The sequence below is a fragment of the Callithrix jacchus genome, chromosome 4, assembly GCF_049354715.1.
Source record: "Callithrix jacchus isolate 240 chromosome 4, calJac240_pri, whole genome shotgun sequence".
NCBI lineage: Eukaryota > Metazoa > Chordata > Mammalia > Primates > Cebidae > Callithrix > Callithrix jacchus.
In genome coordinates, this window is record NC_133505.1 from 119,586,811 (window position 1) to 119,600,314 (window position 13,504).

General features: G+C 34.3%; 1 long non-coding RNA gene across 1 annotated transcript in view; it reads left to right on the forward strand.

The window, feature by feature from the left end:
- LOC118152955 (uncharacterized) overlaps positions 1-13,504 on the forward strand; it is a 38,350-nt gene that overhangs the window by 12,948 nt on the left and 11,898 nt on the right. Inside the window, exon 3 of the long non-coding RNA XR_004742025.3 lies at positions 5,330-5,390. This is a non-coding gene — a long non-coding RNA (uncharacterized LOC118152955). The remainder of the gene's footprint in view (positions 1-5,329; positions 5,391-13,504) is intronic.

Sequence of the window (13,504 nt, forward strand, 5' to 3'; positions counted from 1 at the left end):
AATGAGAACACATGGACACAGGGAGGAGAACAACACACATCAGGGCTTGTTGGGGGGTGGGGGGTGAGGGGAGGGAACTTAGAGGATGGGTCAATAGGTGCAGCAAACCACCATGGCACATATATACCTATGTAACAAACCTGCATGTTCTACACATGCATGTATCTCAGAACTTAGAGTAAAAACAACAACAACAACAAATATTATTGATATTTCAAAGTAAATAGATGATGGTTGTATTTATATTGTTCATTTTTTTCACTTTCTATTTTACTAACTTCTGCTCTTTTTTTATTTATTTTTTAAAATTTAATTCAGCTTTAATTTGTTCTTCTTCTAGTTTCTTGAATTGGAAACTTAGGTCACTGTTTTTTGGATCCATCTTTTCCAACATGAGCATGACAAGTAACTAAATCCATAAATCTCAACGATTAGCTTTAGCTTTCCCCCACATATGTCGATGTCTTATGTTTTCACTCTTATTACTTTTAAAATCTTTTAAATTTTCCATGTTGTTTTCTTTTTCACCTGTGGGTTATTTAGAAGAGGGTTTCTTAAGTTCTGTTGATTTATAAAGACAGCATAACTTTTATCTTTCCAATCTGTATGCCTGTTAGATATTTCCAGTTTAATTCCACTATGATTAGAGAACATGCTCTCTGGTTTTAGACAGTTTGAATTTGTTAAGACTTGTTTTATGTTTCAAGACCTCAGCTACTTTGCTAAAATTCCCTGAGCACTGAAAAAGAATGTGTACTCTACTGTTTGGCATTCTAGGAAGGTCCGTTAGGTCAAGTTGGTTGATAGTATTTGTCCAAATAGTCTTATTGATTTTCAGTGTTGTATTTTATCATTTTTTGAGAGAAAAATGTGAAAAGTTTTCATTAATTATTAAATAATAAAATAATTTAATTTATTATTAAATAACAATAATAAATTTATTCATCCTTTTAATTTTGTCAGTTTTGCCACATTAATTTTGATGATCTGTAACTAGGTGAATACATATTTAGCGTGGCTATAATTTTGGCAGATTAACCTTTATCACTAAGAATTTTTCTCATTGTCGGACACCTTCCTTGTTTTGAAGTCTCCTTTGTCTGATATTAATATAATCATTCCTCATCTTTCTTTTAATCAGTGTTTGCATTTGTACCTTTACCCACTCTTTTATTTTAAACTTATCTATGGCTTTATATTTAGAGTAGATTTCTTATAGACTGCATATGAGTGGATTGTATTTTATATTCAGTTTGATAAATGATGCCTTTTAATTTGAGTAGTTAAACCATTTACATTTGATATAATCATTAATATGTTTGGATAACTCTATCATCTGCCAGATGTTTGCTATTTGCTTTACCTCTTGCTCTTCTTTTCTCTTTCCTAACTTCTTTTGACTGAGCATTTTTGGCGTGTCATTTTATCTCCAGTAATGATTTATTAGAATACTTTTTAAATGTATTGGTTGATTTGTAATTGGTGTATGGTTTATAATATGCATCTTCAACTTTCACCGCCTGCCTTCATATTATACTTTAGTACTGCACATATAAGAATCCTACATGCTTTCCTATTTCTTGCTAGTGTTGTCATGTTATTCTTCTAACTGTGGTTTAAAACTTCAAGCCTCTTGTTATTATTTGCTTTAAACACTCAATTATCTCTTAAAATATTTTTCAAAGAGGAAATATTCTATAATATTTCATATGTTAACCATTTTTAGCAACTCTTCACTCTTCATTCTTCTGTGTAAATCCAAGTTTTCATTTGATCTCATTTCTTCCATCTGAATAATTTATTTTCTTGTAGTACAGGTCTTCTAGTAACAAATTGTTGTAATTTTTGTTTGCTTGAATATGTCTTTTTGTCACTTTGAAAGATAGCTTGGCTGGCTATAGATTTCTAGGCTAATTTTTTTCCCCTACAACTTTGAAGATTGTTTCACTGTCTTCTGGCTCACGGTGCTTCTTCTCAGATGTCACACTATTTTATTCAAGGTTTCTTACAAAGTCATTATCTTTCACCCCTGTCCTATGCCTTTAGTCTCTGGCTACTTTTGAAGCTTTCTCTTTATTGCTGGGTTTCAGAAATTTGATTATTATATACTTTGGTCTGTTTTATTTGTGTTTATCCTTCTTGGGCTTCATCGAGCCACTTTGAACTGTGGTTTATTAATTTTCATTGAATTTGAAATTTTTTGGTGTTTCTTCAAATATATGTTTGCTCTCTCCTTGTGGGAAGATTGCAACAATACAGCTTTTAAACAGTTTAATGTTGTCTCATTGATCACTGAAGCTATTTTATTGGAATTTTAAAAATCTCTATGCTTTAATTGCATATTTTTTATTTTTATAACTTGAATTCACCAATAACATTTTTTTTGTAGTATCTAATATACAATCTAATTCTTCCATTAATTTTTATTTTCTCATGTTTTATTTTCAGCCTTACAGGATTCATTCATTTCTACTTTTCATTTCCTATTTTTCCTCTTTATTTTGAGTTTTCTCTAAGTCATTGAGCTTTTTTTAAATAATCATTTTAAAGTTCTTATTTAGTAACTTTATCGTACCTAACATTCACAGTTTCTGTTTCTATTGACTAAGTTTTCTTTTGGTTATGAGTTACCTTTTTGCTTCTTTTATGTGTCTAGTAATTATTCACTATAATTATTAATTGAATGCTCATCATGGTGAATTACATTGCTGAGTATCTAGATTCAGTTATATTCCCTTAAAGAATGTTGAATTTTGTTTGGGCTGGTGTTAATACACTTTACCATCAAAGTGATCCTTTTGAGGTTTTTTTTAAAGCATTGTTAGGGAGTGTCCAGAATAGTCTTTACATGAGGGCTAGTTTAGCACTATTCCTAAGACTAGACTTTTTGGGTCTTTACTTAGTATATGCTGTTTGGTGAGTTTTCTTAACTCTGGCTGGTAAGAATTTAAACATATTCTAGCTCTGTGAGAACTCTGAGAAATGTTCCATTTACAGCTCCCAGGTACTTTTTTGCTTTACTTCATAGAGCTCTAATGTTTACCCTTTAGCAAAACATTCAAAGGAGTCTTTAGGAAGATAACAGTACTTGTCCATTCTCACACTACTGTAAAAAACTACCTGAGACTGAGTAATTTATAAAGAAAAGAGGATTAATTGACTCACAGTTCTTCAGGCTGTACAGAAAGCATGACTGGGGAGGCCTTAGGAAACTTAAAATCATCAAGGAGGGCTGAATGGGAAGCAAGCATGAATTCACATGGTGACAGGAAAGAGAGAGAGAAAGCAAAGGGGAAAGTGCTACACACTTTTAAACAACTAGAACTTGTGAGAACTCAGAGAACAGCAAGGGGAAAACCTGCCCCCATGATCCAATCACCTCCCACAAGATCCTCACCAATTCCCAACTGTAATTGGGAATTAGAGCTCCACATGAGATTTAGGTGGGGACACAGAGTCAAACCATATCTGTTACTGTAGCTTTTTTTTCTGCATAGTCTTCTTCATTCCAGTACTCTTTCTTTTAAATACCAGCTGCACCAGCCTCCCTTTCCTATGATCTCTATCTCTTCAACTCAGAGACTACTGTGTTAAATTTGAATTCCCCCAACTTAACCACAATATGCACAGCATGAAAAGTGCCTCCACATAGAAAGCCAGAACCATCACAGAACTGACTTCATTACTTTTTCTTCTCCCTTGACTATGGTAGTCCTGGGAGCCTGTTGTCTAAAAACAGTAGTTTCAGTTTTGTCCTATTTTCCAATTGCTTGCAGTGGTGAGGCAACTTTTACACTGTTATCCTAGCATGCCACAAGTAGAATTCCCCATTAACTGAAGTTTTAAAAATGTTGAATCCTGTTAATTGATAAATAAAATATAGTACATTAATATAATAAAATGCTATTCATCAGTGTAAAGAACAAAGTACTGACACTTGTTACAATATAGATGAACCTTAAAAACACTAAGCTAAGTATAAGAAACCCAAAATATACAAACATAAATTGTATGACACCATTTATATAAAATGTCTAGAAAAGAAAAATAGAGAGAGACAAAAAGTAGATTACCATTTGCTTAGGGGTGGGGGTGTGAATGAAGGATATCTATAAATATGCAGGAGGTGTCTTCTTTAGGATGATGAAAATGTTCTAAAATTGTGATGATGATTGTACAACTCTGTAAATGTTCTAAAATTCATTGAATTGCATACTTGAGATGGATGAATTTTATGGAATATAAATTATGTCTCAATTAGGTATTTTTTTTAAAAAAAGTTACATCCTGTAGTTTTAGAAACTTTAAACGCTTTAGAAAATTAAGGAAGAAGTTGTGCCTTACATTTGGGGTAAAGCATTATGGGATGGACAAGTAACTACCTGAAAAAGCCTCTTGGAAGACAACAAAATATGACTTCAAAACTTTGCAATAGAATTAGTATGGACATTTCAGCTGGTGGGATGAGAATAGCACCAGTATTGATTCGTAGACCATGTGGACATTGTTGGGGATTTTTGAAGGTAGGGAACATGGTTTGGTGGTGTTGGTGCATAAAATTAAATTCTTATTGCTGATGACTGGAGTAGGCAGGGATTGGACTTTATGAAGTTATAATAATTTTTTAAATATGACAAAGAAGCAAGAGCTAGCTATAGCAAAAGTTGTAGTTCTTAACTGTAAGACACGGTTGCTCTGTTTAAGAAAAGACACTTAGAAACCACAATTTAGCTAATTTTAGAGACCTTCTAAATAATCTGATGTTATTATATGAATACTAAAGCACTACTGAAATAAATCTTTTCTTTGTATACATTTCTGTTACTGCTTCTAACTCTTGTTTCATATGACATGAAGAAATTACTAAACTACTCTGCATTCACAGTCATCTTGTGTTTTTTTAAAAGGAAATATTTCTATTTTTCACCACTCCAAAACTACACTATTGGTGGTACTACAGTGTATCAGGAAATTCCCTACCATCAAAACTCACACCCACATCTTGCATGCATTTTACTTAAAGGGAGTATTATCTTGAACAGTTCTTTGGATAAGAGGAATAAATGTGCTTTTTAAAAAAACACAAATTGAGTCTATATGGACAAAAAGGTTAAACAGTTGGAATGGGTTTTATATATTCAACCATATTAATGTTTTAGAATTCAGTAAAAACTGAGTTTGAATAATGATAATTTTTTTCATGGTTTATAACCAAAATACACAGGAATTGAAAACAACTTTCTGTGAATAGACTAATGATGTTAGATCATCTTTCAAGGAAAAATATGTGACTTAATAAGTCAAGAATGTGTTTTGTTCTCTATTTCAGTTTTTCACCAGTGTAACAGATTGCCTCTCCTGCTGTTGTTTGCAACCTTTTTACAGTTGGCGTAAGTACATACATTAAATGTATTCTGATTATTATGGACACCCCACTGTGCAGCTTCCATTACAATAGTGTCCGTTAGGCAGTGTTTTCATTTCCTAAGTTACCATGCTTTTGTAATGTGTGTTATTAAGTGCTACCTCTTTCCAATACTTTGAGGCTCTATAATTACCCAGGAAGGCAACTATATGGTGTTTGTAAATTTGCACAGAAGCGTGAACAGGAACACAGGCTGCTAGATGGCAATAACAGAATCTGTGCCTGGGGATTCTGCTGAAAATGGTAATTTCAGTTTAACATTTTTGATTTTCAGGGAAGCATTTCAATATAGACCTCTGGATAACCACAGCCACATTTATCAGAAATAGGATTGCGACATTGACAAATGCAACACTGAGAAATACAACAAAATATTTTCCGAGCATTCTTTCCTAGAATATTGCTCTTCATGGAGCATTTTGCTGCTTAATTAACTCAGGGAACATTTGTTTTTTGTTTTGATTTTTTGATTTAGCGACTTATTTTTATAACTAAAGGCAATTCTCCCTCCCCACCTGCAACCCCGTTAAGTGTGAATAAAAAGTAAACGGGGCAGGCATTCTTGTTCTTTGTTTGTAAGCTACTTCCCACTTGATATGGTTTGGCTCTGTGTCCCCACCCAAATCTTAACTTGAATTGTAATAATCCCCACATGTCAAGGGTAGGAACAGGTGGGGATAATTGGATCATGGGAGAAGTTTTCTCCATATTGTTCTTATGATACTGAGTGAGTTCTCATGAGATCTGATGGTTTTACGAGCAATTTCTTCTTCACTTGGCTCTCTCATTCTCCCTCCTGCCACCCTGTGAAGAGGTGCCTGCTGCCATGATTATAAGTTTCCTAAGGCCTCTCCAGCCATTTAGAACTGAGTCAATTAAACTTCCTCTCTTTATAAATTACCCAGTCTCATGTATATCTTTATTAGCAGTGTGAGAACAGACTAATATGCCAGTCAAGTACATCGTTCTTGATATTCCAGCTTGTTTTGCTTACACACCATAAAACAGTTATTCTTACTCAAATTCATTTTTGTTGAAGGAAGTAAAAAATTCAGAGTTCTAGAGGCAGAAACAAGATATCTAAGGATACAGCTAGCCAAGGAGGAAAGATATTTGAGTCATGGTGAACCAAAAATAGCATATGGAGCATAGTATATGAAGGTCAACACACAGGGTCCCAGATCACAGTAGCCAAACTCAGCTTCTGCAAAACTTCCTGCCAGAGAAGCCAAATTTGCTCAGTGCTCTTTTAAGTACACATGCATATCATCATCATAGAAATCAAGTAGCTGAAAGTTTACAAAATTACTTGAGAAACTACATTTAAGATCAAGAAATCTTTTGAGTACTTCAAGGCCACATTTAGTTGAGTGCTATTTTATGAAACACAAAAAAGGTAAGAGTAATCAGTATGAAATGAAACAATTTTTTAACAAATTGAAAAAATAGTTCAGGAACTGGAGACAGGTAGAATTCGCAAGGCTATTCCAGGAAGCAGAAAATAAAAGTACAAAAGAATAATATTGTTGAATCATATGATACATGTTTTCTGGTCTATTGGTTAGATGTAAACAACAATAAAAGTACATTTTATATAGCACCTTACAATTCACAAGATACTTACCTCATATTGAGTCATCTAACAAGTTTGTGACATGAGGCCAGGAAGTGTCTTTAATTTTCAAAAAAAAAAACTAAAGCTCATGCTAATTAGAAAGCTTAGTGGCAAGTATACAGCAAAGAAAAATTGGAACTTCAGCTTTCTAAATCCTAATCAAATGCCTTTTACTATTCAATACATTAATGTAATTTTTTCAAAAGATGAGAGTATCTGAAATGACATTTTAGATACCTTTTAGAAGAGAAGTATCACAGTAGTGGTTGCAGACCTTGCAAGTATTTCCAGCATCCTCCACTTCCATGCTGAAACTTTGCAGCTAAGGGGAGACTAGAGAGGTCAGAAGGAGTATCCAAGAGTGGGGCATTCTCAAGAAGGACCAGTGGTATTCCTTATCTTCGGAGCTTCAGGCTAAAATCTGGCCAGTTTGCCTTGATTTTTCTAACTCTCACATGTAAAGAATAATGACCTTTTCATCTAACAAAGAAAGGCCTCCTTAAAGGGATCTTCATTCCAGTTGTATATATTCTGTTGACACCTTTACTAAAGAATACAGTTTTTAAATATATATATAATGTTTCTTATATTCAAACCCAAACAGTTAAGAGGAGAATGCATCTTTTGTTTTCACTCTTTGCCCAGATATCAAGTTGATAATCATATGGTTATCAGTGATATGCATCAGCTCATAAGTAACCCTTCTGTATGTGAACATGGGGAATTTTTAAATACTGGGCTCTTCAATATGAATTTGTGTTGCAGTCATGTTATCATCTCATGCCTTCCAAGATTTCAAAGGATCTGATGGCTGTAATTGCAGAGAATAAATGAGTAATCTTTAGTCTATTTTAGAAATGGAAGGCCAGATGATTCCTTTTCCGTAAAGGACTAAGGTTTCATCCAATGCCAACTCTGGTAAGGCCTTAGTCATTTCTGTGGGTGAAATCTGATCTGATGCAAGCAATGCTATTTTCATTTCTGAAAATTATCTGTGTCCAGTGCCTCAATCACTCAGTAGGTCCACACTACAATAAAAAGATTTGAAATGGAAGAATTGCTTCTTTCCTTCAGTTCCTCTCTTAATTTTGTCTTAAAGTGCATCTTGAATCTGAATGAGCTCCAGACAAAAGTTACATACAACAGACAGGAGAATTCAAACCAATGCATTTATTATGCTCAGGAATCACAGCTGACTCCCAGCGCTGCCAAATCCAGCAGGGTTTACACAAACTGCTTGTGGTTTTTATAAGCATTGATTGCAGCCAAAATGCTGTTTTGTGAGCTGAATTTTTATCCTATTGCCAAGTGACCAATAACTTTGCATCAATATAAGGGTTTATTAAGCTTATTTTATGACTTTTGCTTACAAGTTTATTTAGTTCTGGCAAAAAACGTAACATAAACATGAATATTTCCTTCCAAGTTACTGTCAGTGAAGACAACGTTTTGTTTTGTTTCATTTTGTTTGTTTTAATGAATCTGAACAGTTGAACTACAATCACATACCAAAAAAACAAATAATACAAATCAATCCCTCTGGAAATTTGGGAATATGAAAAGATATCTTATACATAAAAGAGAATTGTGTTCCTGAATCTTTATCCATAAAGCCACTAAAGCAATTACTAACAGCAGGAGCCTGTAAAAATATAAAACAATGAGTTTTCCATATACCATATTGTAGAATAGATAAAAATAGAGTCCTAGGCCCAGTGGAATTTAGGATCACAAAGTTCTGCATGTAAATGGGTGGAAACAATGCAGAACTTAAGCAAAAGAATGGAATTTAACTCTAATTGAAGATGCTCCCTAAGGAGCTTGTTACTCCAAAATTTATCTAAAGGGATTCTAAAAACAGTTTGATTGTTAGTCATCTGGCTGGGATTCTACAGCAAAAATTTTTCCCTGAAATTCACTCTGATTGATATCTATTCATTTTTTTAAAAAATTGGAAAGGGAAGATAAGAGAAAAAATACTATTAGTGGTTTTAGTGAGGCTCTCTCCTTTGAGATTTGAATCTGTTTAGAGTAGAAATTGTATCCCTGTGATTGGCTTCCTTCTTACTGTAGAATTCTGCTAAGAGTGAGAAGAGGTGAGGAAGAGAATGGGAAGCAGAATCTCCTTTTTTGGGTTCTGGTCCTAGAAGAAAGAGCTTCCCATGGGAAGGATGGTTACAGACATTCATGCTGTCAGGCTTTGTGAAATATTGGAGGCCCAAAAAGCAAAGATTTCAGTATGCAATTACCAAAGCCTGACTCAGAAAACAGAAGAAAAATCATTATGCTGATGAAAACTGAAACCACAGACTTGTACAAATTGCTGAGTACTTGACAAGGCAGCCACTATGTCGTATCACAAAGGCAAAGTCAAAATAAATAAGCATTTCTTTTCGTCATCAATCAATAATTTTGTATCTCATGGAGATCTGCTCAATACTTATGGGATTTTTATCTTTTTTTTACTAATATAACACCAACGTTGTTGCTCTGGAATTCTTAGAAATTTTGTTCCCATGTGGAAACTATCAGCACACAAGGCTATTGCGCCAGACTCAACCGCTTTTAAAATCCCAAATAATGCACTGTAAGTCTTCATATCTTCCAAATGTATAAATCATCATTCTGGAGAGTACTGGTATTCTATAATACATTATTTAATCAGCTATAAAGATTCTTTTTTATAGGGTCATTTTATTAAAACTAATCATAGAATCTAAACTCCAGAAAATTTTATTAGTAAACCTAAATGATGTTAATATGATATTTAGTAATACTTCTTAATGAAGTAGATTTAACACCTTAGGCTTATCTTATGAATGAAAATATGTAATAAAATTATTGTTAAAATTTTGTCTCAATGAACACAGACACACTTATAACTTTAAAATGTTGAACAAAGAAGACCAAGAATTGTTGAAAATTTAATATATCTTAACAAACACCGAGTTCTGGGTAAGGTGATTACTTACTTGATCATGACTACAGCTTCTAGAAAAATAATTCTAATTCACTTATTCATTTGTTAAATATATGTTGCATACCAAGGTATGCCAAATGCTGTGCTAGCACCTAAGAATAAAAGATGAACAAAAATTATGTCATAACCTTCTGCTTCTGAAGACAGCCATGTGAGCAAAGAATCATGATAAGACTGAACTAGGAAGAAATTAAATCCCTCAATAGACCAAAGCAAGCCCTGAAATTGAGGCAGTGATAAATAACTTATCAACCAAAAAAAGCCCAAGTCCAGACAGATTCACAGCTGAATTCCACCAGATGTACAAAGAAGAACTGGTACCATTTCTACTGCAACTGTTCCAAAAATGTTCAAAAAGAAGGACTCCTCTCTAATTCATTCTATGAAGCCGGCATAATCCTGATACTGAAATCTAACAGACATAAGAAAGAAAAAGAAAACTTTCGGCCAATATCCTTGATGAACATTGATACAAAAATCCTCAACAGAATACTGGCAAACCAACTCCAGCAGCACATCAAAAAGTTTATCCACCATAATCAAGTAGGTGTTATCCCTGAGATCCAAGGTTGGTTCAATATATGCAAAGCAATAAATGTGATTCTTCACATAAACAGAACTAAAGACAAAACCACATGATTATTTCAATAGACGCAGAAAAGTCTTTAGATAAAATTCAACATCCATTCATGTTAAAAAGTCTCAGTAAGGAATTGAGGTACTGAAGGAATACACCTCAAAATAATAAGAGCCATCTATGAAAACCCACAATCAACATCATACTGTATGGGCAAAAGCTGGAAGGATTTCCCCTTCAAAACTAGCACAAGACAAGAGTACCCTCTCTCACCATTCCTATTCAACATAGTATTGGAAGTCCCTGTCAGGGCAATCAGGCAAGAGAAAGAAATGAAAGGTATCCAAATAGGAAGAGAGAAAGTCAAATGATAGGACATTATCTTATATCTAGAAAATGCCCATAGTCTCAGCTCAAAAGCTTCTTGACCTAATCAACAACTTCAGTGAAGTCTCAGAATACAAAAGTTAAGGTGTAAAAGTCACTGGTATTCTTATACACTAACAACAGTCAAGCTGAGAGTCAGATCAAGAACAAACTCCCATTCACAATAGCTACTTAAAGAATAAAATCCCTTGGAATACAGCTAACCAGGCAGGTAAAAGAACTCTACAAGGTGACCTACAAACCACTATTCAAAGAAATCAGAGATGACACAAACAAACGAAAAAACATTCCATGCTCATGGTTAGGAAGAACCAGTATCATTAAAATGGCCATACTGCCCAAAGTTATTTCTATCAAACTACCAATGGTACTCTTCACAGAACTAGCAAAAAAAAAAAAAAAAAAAAAAAAAACTATTCTAAAATTCATGTGAAACCCAACAAGAATCCAAATAGTCAAGGCAAACCTAAGCAAAAAGAACAAAGCTGGAGGCATCATACTACCCAACTTCAAACTATACTACAGGAATATAGTAACCAAAGCAGCATGGTACTGGTACAAAAACAGACACATAGATCAATGGAACAGAATAGAGAACCCAGAAATGAGACCAGATACCCACAGCTATCTGATCTACAACAAAGCTGGTAAAAACAAGCAATGGGGAAAGGATATCTTATTCAATAAATGGTGCTGGCATAACTGGCTAGCCATACACAGAAGATTGAAACTGGACATTTTCTTACACCATATACAAAAACCAACTCAAGATAGATTAAAGACTTAAATGTAAAACCCAAAACTACAAAAACCCTGGAAGACAACCTAGGAAATACCATTCAGGACATAGGCACAAGCAAAGATTTCATGACAAAGTTGCCAAAAGCAATTGCAACAAAATCAAAAATGGACAAATGGGATCTAAACTAAAGAGCTTCTGCACAGCAAAAGAAGCTATCAATAGAGTAAACAGACAACCTACAGAATAGTTGAAAATTTTCACAAACTGTGCATCTAACAAAGATCTAATGTCCAGCATCTATAAGGAGTCAAAAAAAGTCAAAAAAATAAAAGATTCTAGCAAGACTGTGAGAAAAAGGAATGCTTATACACTGTCGGTGGAAGTGTAAATTAGTTCAACTATTGAGGAAGACAGTGGGGCAATTACTCAAAGACCTGAAGACAGAAATACTATTCGACCCAGCAATTCCATTACTAAGTATATACCCAAAGGAATAGAAATCGTTCTATTATAATGACACATGCAAACCCACAACTATTCACAATAACAAAGACATGGAATATTCACAATAGCAAAGACATGGAATCAACATAAATGCCCATCAACAATAGACTGGATAAAGAAAATGTGATACATATACACCGTGGACTACTATATGACTATAAAAACAATGATATCATATCCTTTGTAGGGACATGGAACTGGAGGCTATCATCCTTAGCAAACTAATGCAGGAACAGAAAACCAAATACCACCTGTTCTCACATTTAAGCCAGAGCTAACTGATGAGAACACATGGACACATAGAGGGAAACAACATGCTAGGGTCTATCGGATGGTGGAGGGTGGGAGGAGGAAGAGAATCAGGAAAAATAACTATTGAGTACTAGGCTTAATTCCTGGGTGATGACGTATTCTGTACAACATACCCCCATTATGCCAAGTTTACCTATGTAACAAACCTGCACATGTGCCCCTGAATGAAAGTTATTTTTAAAAACAGAATCATGACATAACCTAATAAACACCATACACAGCAAACTCATCAAGTTGATTCCTGCCTTGCATTGTACCTGGGCTAGTCTTTCCACCCATAAGCTTCTCCCAGCTTTTACACTATTATTCAATTCCCCACAACATAAAGTCTCTGCTCACATTTCCCCTCGACAGAGGAGTGCTTTATTCCCTTCATAGCACTTGTCACTATCTAGGGCTCTATCTTTTATTATTTACTTCCTGTCTTCTCCCATTTAGACATGCACCTAATGTGGGCCAAAACTTTGTCTTCTTCTTTTTTCATACTCTGAGCCTTGGGAGGACTGTTTGGCACACATTAAGGACTTAACAAAGAGTTGAATGAATCAATAAATGTAGAAACTATAATAATGGCAAAAAAAACTATCATTTTTGTCTCAAATCATTATCACTGAACCAGTCAGAATAGCAAGGCAGCCCTAGGAATGAAGGAAATAATAGGAAAATAAAAACACTGAGAGTATGTTGAGTAGATGATTTAGGAAGGGAGGGAAAGGCCCCTTTCCAAGATACTTGTTTCCTTTCTTAGTTAATTAATCCCAGGGTCCCCCATGGTCCCTCCTCAAGGAACCTAAGGGCTCAGGTGTTGCTGTCTATTTTTCTACCAGTAACTACTTCATTGGATTCTCTTGTGATGTGGAGAGTTCTTTGCCTGGCTCTCCAGCTTCTCAAATAAGTGTGTTTCTTATTTATTTTGACTGCATTACAAAGAGATTAATTCGATGTATCACCAATATTCCATT